This window comes from Mytilus californianus, unplaced genomic scaffold (assembly GCF_021869535.1).
Source record: "Mytilus californianus isolate M0D057914Y unplaced genomic scaffold, xbMytCali1.0.p SCAF_1, whole genome shotgun sequence".
Taxonomy (NCBI): Eukaryota; Metazoa; Mollusca; class Bivalvia; order Mytilida; family Mytilidae; genus Mytilus; species Mytilus californianus.
In genome coordinates this window covers 58570830-58578438 of record NW_026262581.1, presented here as the reverse complement: position 1 = coordinate 58578438, position 7609 = coordinate 58570830, and the positions used below count along the sequence as shown (strand labels likewise).

The following is a 7609-nucleotide window of genomic DNA, read 5'->3' as shown; positions in this document are numbered from 1 at the left end:
TATCTTAGCTCAACAACATGTACTTTCAACTCTACGTCGTGTAGTTTTGAATGAGCATATTGTATTGCAAGCCTATCGTGATATTATTATGATATAACATCGTGCTATCATAGCTCAACATCACATACTTTCAACTGTACGTTGTGTAGTTTTAAATGAGCATATTGTATGGTAAGCCTATCGTGACATTCAAATGATATAACAACATGCTATCTTAGCTTAACATCACCTAGTTTCAACTGAAAATCATGTAGTTTTAAATGAGCATATCGTGTGGTAAGTCTATCGTGACATTTTAATGATATAACAACGTGCTATCTTAGCTTAACATCACGTACTTTCAGCTGTACGTGGTGTAATTTTAAATGAGCAAATTGTCAAATAAGCCTATCGTGACATTATAATGATATAACATCGTGCTGTCTTAGCTGAACAACACGTACTTTCAACTGTACGTCGTGTAGTTTTAAATGAGCATATTGTATGGCAAGTCTATCGTGATATTATAATGATATAAGATATTGCTATCATAGCTCAACATCACGTACTTTCAACTGTACGTCGTGTAGTTTTAAACGAGCATATCGTGTGGTAAACCTATCGTGACAATTCTAATGATATAACAACGTGCCATCTTAGCTTAACATCATGTACTTTCAACTGTACGTTGTGAAGTTTTAAATGAGCAAATTTATAATAAACCCATTGTGACATTATAATGATAAAACATCGTGCTATCGTAGCTTATCATTACAAAATTTCAACTGTACGTCCTGTAGTTCAAGTGAGCATCTTAGCTTAACACGTTGCATCGTGTTGTTTTAAGTCAACAAATTGTATGGTAAGCCTTTCGTTTCAATATAGTGGTGTAGCATCGTGTTATCTTAACTTAACATCATGTACTTTCAACTGTGCGTCGTGTAGTTTTAAATGAGCATATTGTATGGCAAGTCTATCGTGATATTATAATGATATAAGATATTGCTATCATAGCTCAACATCACGTACTTTCAACTGTACGTCGTGTAGTTTTAAGCGAGCATATCGTGTGGTAAACCTATCGTGACAATTCTAATGATATAACAACGTGCCATCTTAGCTTAACATCATGTACTTTCAACTGTACGTTGTGAAGTTTTAAATGAGCAAATTTATAATAAACCCATTGTGACATTATAATGATAAAACATCGTGCTATCGTAGCTTAACATTACAAAACTTCAACTGTACGTCCTGTAGTTTCAAGTGAGCATCTTAGCTTAACACGTTGCATCGTGTTGTTTTAAGTCAACAAATTGTATGGTAAGCCTTTCGTTTCAATATAGTGGTGTAGCATCGTGTTGTCTTAACTTAACATCATGTACTTTCAACTGTGCATCATGGTGTTTTAAATCAACAGATTGCCCACCTATCGTAATATCACATTGATATAACATCGTAATATTTCAGCTCAACATTTATTAATAACAAGTCAGCACCATACATTTTAGCTATTCATTTTATTTATTATCATAGCTATCGAAGTGGATGACTGAGCAGTATCCATCTGCAAGCTAACATCATGCAACGTCAACTTTACATCATGTACTTTAAACCCAACGTTACGTGTATTTGGCATATCATCACAACATGGTGACTTATCATTATACTATCACGACTAAAGCACTTGTCATTGCAAGTCATCATTGCGCAAATTCAACTTAGCATATTGTAATTTAGAGTTAGCATTTTGATGACTCAATTGAACATCACGCTGTCTTAACTTTAAATTTTAAGCTTCAGCATAACGTTTTGTAAATCTCTAATATATGACAGCTGAGGCTTTCCATATAAAGTAATGGTTTACTCAATCTAATGTTTGCTTCACTATCAAGCCTTACGCGGGGCCTGGTATTCGCCTACGTTGTATCTTGAAATTGAATGTTCGTCTCTTACACAGCGCATATTCTTACTTCATCATCATTATAAAATATATATAACATGTTGTTTTACTAGTTGCAAAGCTACCTTCTGAAAACCCTCGTTAGTCCTATAATAATCAAATTATTGAAAAAAAATTTAATACCATATAGAAAATCTTTTTGGTAAAAATCTGCATGCAAAGAAAAACTTATTATGCTCAAATATTATTGACAACATGTTCATCTGTTTTTTAAGCACGTAATTTTTAGATGCATGATGGGATAAATCATACTATAATAATCAAATTTGTCTTTGAGACACAACCATTTCCAGTTATCACTACGAGTCATGTACTATCTTTGTCTAATTGACGTACATCTTTAACACAAATCTCCTTTGAAGAATGTTGCTGTTGTACTTGAATTTAGTCTCATTTGATTTTGTATGTATTTTACATTATTTCTTCAGAACATGGTGGATGGAGTTCATGGGGGTCTTGGAGTGTATATAGTAGTTGTTCAGCTACATGTACAACATGTGGATCATCCCAGTATCCACAACAGAGATACACTAGAACACGTTCTTGTACAAATCCAAGGCCTTATAAAGGAGGACGTTATTGCAGTGGTTCTTCTAGTCAAAACAAGTATAACAAGTGTAATACCAACTTCTGTAAAGGTATATTAGATTTAAAAAAATCAAATTTTGTAATTCAAGTTATTAGTTTTGGCAGTGGGTAATAAATTTAAGATAATGCTACAAGAAAATATCGACTTCCGATAAGACTTGATTAAAAAGATATCAGATCAAAAACGTTGAAGCAAACGATATGGACCTACGATGGCTTATGTTATAGGAATACTCTTAAAGAATGCTAGAATCTAGGAATCTAAAATAGTTTTTGAGATGTTTATATGTGGCTTTTTCAAAGCTATTTAACCCAAACCCATTACGCGCTTATTGTCTTGACAAGCTATACTTACGAGCCACCCAATTTTATAGAATTGGTTAATAGCACAAATGGCGTTTACTCTAAATATGTAAGTAATGTTTGTCCCTTATCAACGCAATTTTAAGTAAATATGTTATAAATCATGTCAATGGCGAAACACTGACAACTAGTTGATGATACTATCGGGATAATGTATATTTATAGTAAATGCAGGATGGAGTAGTTAGGAACCCTAGGGAAACTGGGGGAATTGTTCTACTTGGTGTATACCATGTGGATCGCTCTCATTCAACCACAAGCATAGATATACCGTAACAGATAATGTATAAAGCCAACACCTGCTTGTAAACGGAAGTTACTGCTCTGGTTCAAGGAAAATTGTAGAATCAAAATTATGTTACATAGGTGGTCATTTGAATTAAGGATTAGACGAAAACGGCATTAAATAGATTTGCATGACTTGCATGTTTGTGCAACTATTCAAGGTCTATAGAAATTGTTTTTTTTTTAATTAACCTACACCAGAAACGCTCGAAGCTTAAATGGGAGATTCCTTCATTCCGCAACAAACAGTTATACGGACATTTTTTTCTAATCGCCTTCACATATTGAGCTGATTTTTAGTATGTGAGTCTACTATGATGAGTTACAGATTGAGTCCAAATTGGTTCCGCTCCGCTCATTTAGGCCGAAACTACGGGCTTTTGACTTTGAATATTTTGTGAAAATAACAGTTTTTTCTAAACGTCAGCACATATTGTGCTGATTTTTAGTATGTGAGTCTACTACGATGAGTAACAGATCGAGATTACGTTTGGTTCCACTCCACTGATTTTGGCCGAAATTACAGTCTTTGGACTATGAAAATTTCGAAAATATACCAGTTAAAATGCCCTGTTCTAAACGCCTTCACATATTGCGCTGTTATAGTATGTGAGTCCACAATAATGAGTTACAGATCGAGTTTGCGTTCGGTTCCACTCCGCTGATTTTTGCTGAAATAACGGACTTTGGACTTTAAAAATTTCTAATCTTAGAAATGCCTTCATGCATTTTTCGAAGGTGGGGCCATTCGTGTGATTCCGACACATCTACTTTAAAAAAAGTGATACGTTCTTCCATTCTGGGGAAACCATATATATCATTTTTTTTTCGTGTTTAAAAAGATTATTTTATACTTTCTTTTTTTTAATCATGCACTTAATCTGGCAATTTACAACGAATTGCTAGCATATTATATATTTTCTCATTCACACTTAATAGAATTATGACTATTGAACAGCGGTATACTACTGTTGCCTTTATTTAGTGTCGACTTTTCTAATTGCTTTCGAGAAAAGTCGATATTAGTTGATTCCGAACCCATGTAGACTTTAAAAGGTAATGAAATAATTTGATAGTTGCACTTCAATCTTTAGATAAACTTTAAATGACAACATAATGATTACTAGTTTAGTAGTATATAGAGTTTACCTCAAAAGATTAAAGTTTAGAGTAATTGTTTTCAGTAAATGGTGGTTGGGGATCATGGGAACCATGGACAATGTGGACTAACTGTTCATAAGAATGTAGGAAAAATGGTTCAATATCACCTACACAGACACGAACCAGGGAGAGGCTCTGTAATAATCCATCACCCGCATGTCATGGACGATCCTGTGATGGTTTGCCCATAGAAAATTCAACTGAAGAATGCAATACACAATATTGTCCAAGTAATTTATATACACTGTTTTATGTGAGAGATGAAACGTATCATTTCTTATACATCACAGTGAAAATGTTATTTCGTGAATTGTCAAATAAGATGTTTGTGATTTAGCCAAACTAGATCAAATTCCTTGAAAGTTAACTAAAATTTTGCCACACACTATGTTTCAAAAGATAAACAGAACACCACATCTGTCTTATGTGTTACTCTGACATTAGGTAACTTAGTTTTATTATTACTTGATGATATTTTGTCTTTATATAATATGGTTTTATCATTCCTTAATGATGTTTTGATATTACCCAATATTGTATAGTCATTACTGTATTTCGATATAATTACATTGCATGCCAGGCTTCGTATTGACTTGACATGATTTTGTCATTACTTGATATGGTTGTGTCATGACGCAATGTGGTTATAACATTACTTGATGTGTATGTTGATTAACGTAATGATGTTGTTTCATTACATGATGTGTTTTTTTTTTTTATTTTGTAATGACGATTTGTCAATTTTTTATATGGCTTTAACATTACATAATGATGTTTCAGTTTTACACTACATGAAGTGTTCGTTCTAGTATTTGATGTGGTTATCACATTACTCGTTGAGGTAAAACCACGTGACCATTTGGGAAAATTGGTTCTATTTTAAAACCCGTTTCCATGTAATTTTTTTTATGTTCCTCGGACGAGTGTGGCTATCCATCGAGTTGGAGTTCAAAACTGTTCGAGTTAATTTCGACAGTCAGGATTCTACTTCGTCAAAATTATCTCCCCATTACGCTTCTAATTTTTATAATCGTAAAAACGGAAGCCATTGTAGTGATGACGCGCTGTCAATTTAGCCCTTGAAAACCGATAAATTTATCCATATAGCATCATTACGATCCTTATATGCCAGTTGTATTTTAAAGGAAAAATGTATCTACTAACTATTGAGCATCATTTAATGTACTTTAATGCATTTGGTCAACTTGAAACTATTGTCGGATCGGTTGTCAGGGGGAATTTTCCCTTCTCTATCAAAGAGTTCAATTTCATTTGTTTGATTTCAACTGGGTTTCCGCCTGTCGAGTTAGTCTTCAAGTTAGAAGTAAAGCCAAAATTAGAGTTAAAGTTCGAGTTGAGTTTAGAATTGAAATTCGAGTTTAAGTAACATTTAAAGGTAGAGTTGGAGTTGAAATTCTAGTTAGAATTCGAGTTATTAGATATCAGTTCGTATTAAATTTTCTATTGCGGATTCTTGGCTTTCGCTTGGGCTTTCGAAAAGGGGACTGAGGGGCATGCGTACATTATGGGGGACCGACAGTCAAACATAAGAAAAATAGTACACAAAAAAAATAAAAATTTGGGAATGCACCCCGCCCAAATGTTCCATCAGCTATTTTTTTCAATAATCATTTGCACACAAATCGTTAAGATAAATTTTTTCCAGTGTTACACGAACGCCACCATAACGGGCGTGATCTCGGTTGCTCCGGAAGGTAATCAGATCCTGCTCCACATGTGCAACCCGTGGTGTTGTTCATGTAACTAAAGACCGGTGATAAGTCTCATTAGACTAAGAGAGGACGGGATTGTTGTTACGACAATTGAAATATATCTGTCGTCATCTTTGAAACAAATATTCCTAAAACATGTTTTTTAAGGATGTTCGCTACTCTGTTTCAAAATAACAAGCTTTTTAAAAGACTATTATAAATTTATAGTATATAAATAAATGAACTGAAAAAGCAGAAAAAAATGTAGGGTCCATGTGCTTGTTTTCGAGATATAAGCCATGGAAAATTTGGTGGGAAATAATTCTCTCTAGATTTTTCATACATTTAACATTGGCACCTTTTTTCTTTCAAAAACAATGAAAAAATAACAAGGATTCTATAAGATTTTCAAATATGGCTTTTAAACTATATGTAATAAAATTATGAAAAGAAAAGTGTGGTTTTGTGGACAAAATTATTTAATGGCCAAACATGGATAAAACCAGAGGATTCCGAAAATTTGGCAAAATTCAAACATCCTTAAGTGCGAGGTATATCAGAATATATTCGAATATGTCAAATGATTATACGCGCTAAAACATCAGGGAATTGTTATCATATAAAATTGATGCTTTGTCCATTAGTGCGATCCCCCCGTTTCCCTTCCGGTGCCGTCAACATTTAGGTTAAGTCTGAGGTTATAGATTTGTTTTTTAGACATCAATAACTTTTTTATGAGATTAGGATAAAAGTTTTTTTATAAAAATATTTATTTTCTTTTTTCTGCATTTTACAGGTGAATGGATTTAAATTTTTACACTTAACATATAAATACAGCCTGAGGTTAAAGTTTTTCATTCATCAATAACTTTGTTATACAACATAGACAGACGGGTTTTATTTTACCAAAAGATAGTATCTAGAATAAAATTTATGAAATATTTATCTTTTTTTTTCCGTATTCAATTGATAAAATGACTTATTTTTTGGCAGTCAACAAGTTTATACAATCTGTGGTTGAAGTTTGTTATACATCAATTACTTTGTCAACCTAAATAGAGTTTTTACACAAAGAAATATGTCAATTGGACCTGCTTTGATACGATAACTGAACTTGAATTTTTACTAAAAAAACATTTTTGTTCGCTATGAAGATTCCGTATGTTGTCAAGTTATCGGAATTCCAATGAGGAATAACTGTGCACCACTTATTGCGGATCTGTTTCTGCATTTTTATGAGTTTCAATTTATGACTAAAATCAGCAAAGACCCATCGAAACAACATCTGTTACAAAAATTTAATAACACTTTTAGATATTTGGATGATATATTGGCTCTCAATAATGACGACTTCAGTCTGTGCACTAAAAAGATTTATCCTGCTGAACTGACTTTAAATAAAGCTAATACTGACAATGAACACTGTCATTTCCTGGATCTTGATATCTATATCTTTAACTGGAATCTTAATACCAACATTTACGATAAATAAAGGCAACAGTAGTGTACCGCTGTTCAAGATAAAAGAGATGATTTTTCATTTCCTAGTTTTTATTAT

The 7609-nt window shown here is 33.0% G+C and overlaps 1 protein-coding gene across 4 annotated transcripts in view; it reads left to right on the top strand.

The window, feature by feature from the left end:
* The first annotated feature begins 4432 nt into the window (after window positions 1–4432).
* Window positions 4433–7609, top strand: part of LOC127704699 (zonadhesin-like) — a 66809-nt gene continuing 63632 nt past the window's right edge. For all 4 annotated transcript variants that reach the window (XM_052208868.1, XM_052208857.1, XM_052208847.1 and 1 more), the window contains exon 1: window positions 4433–4569. The gene's annotated coding sequence lies outside the window, so the exon portion shown is untranslated. The remainder of the gene's footprint in view (window positions 4570–7609) is intronic.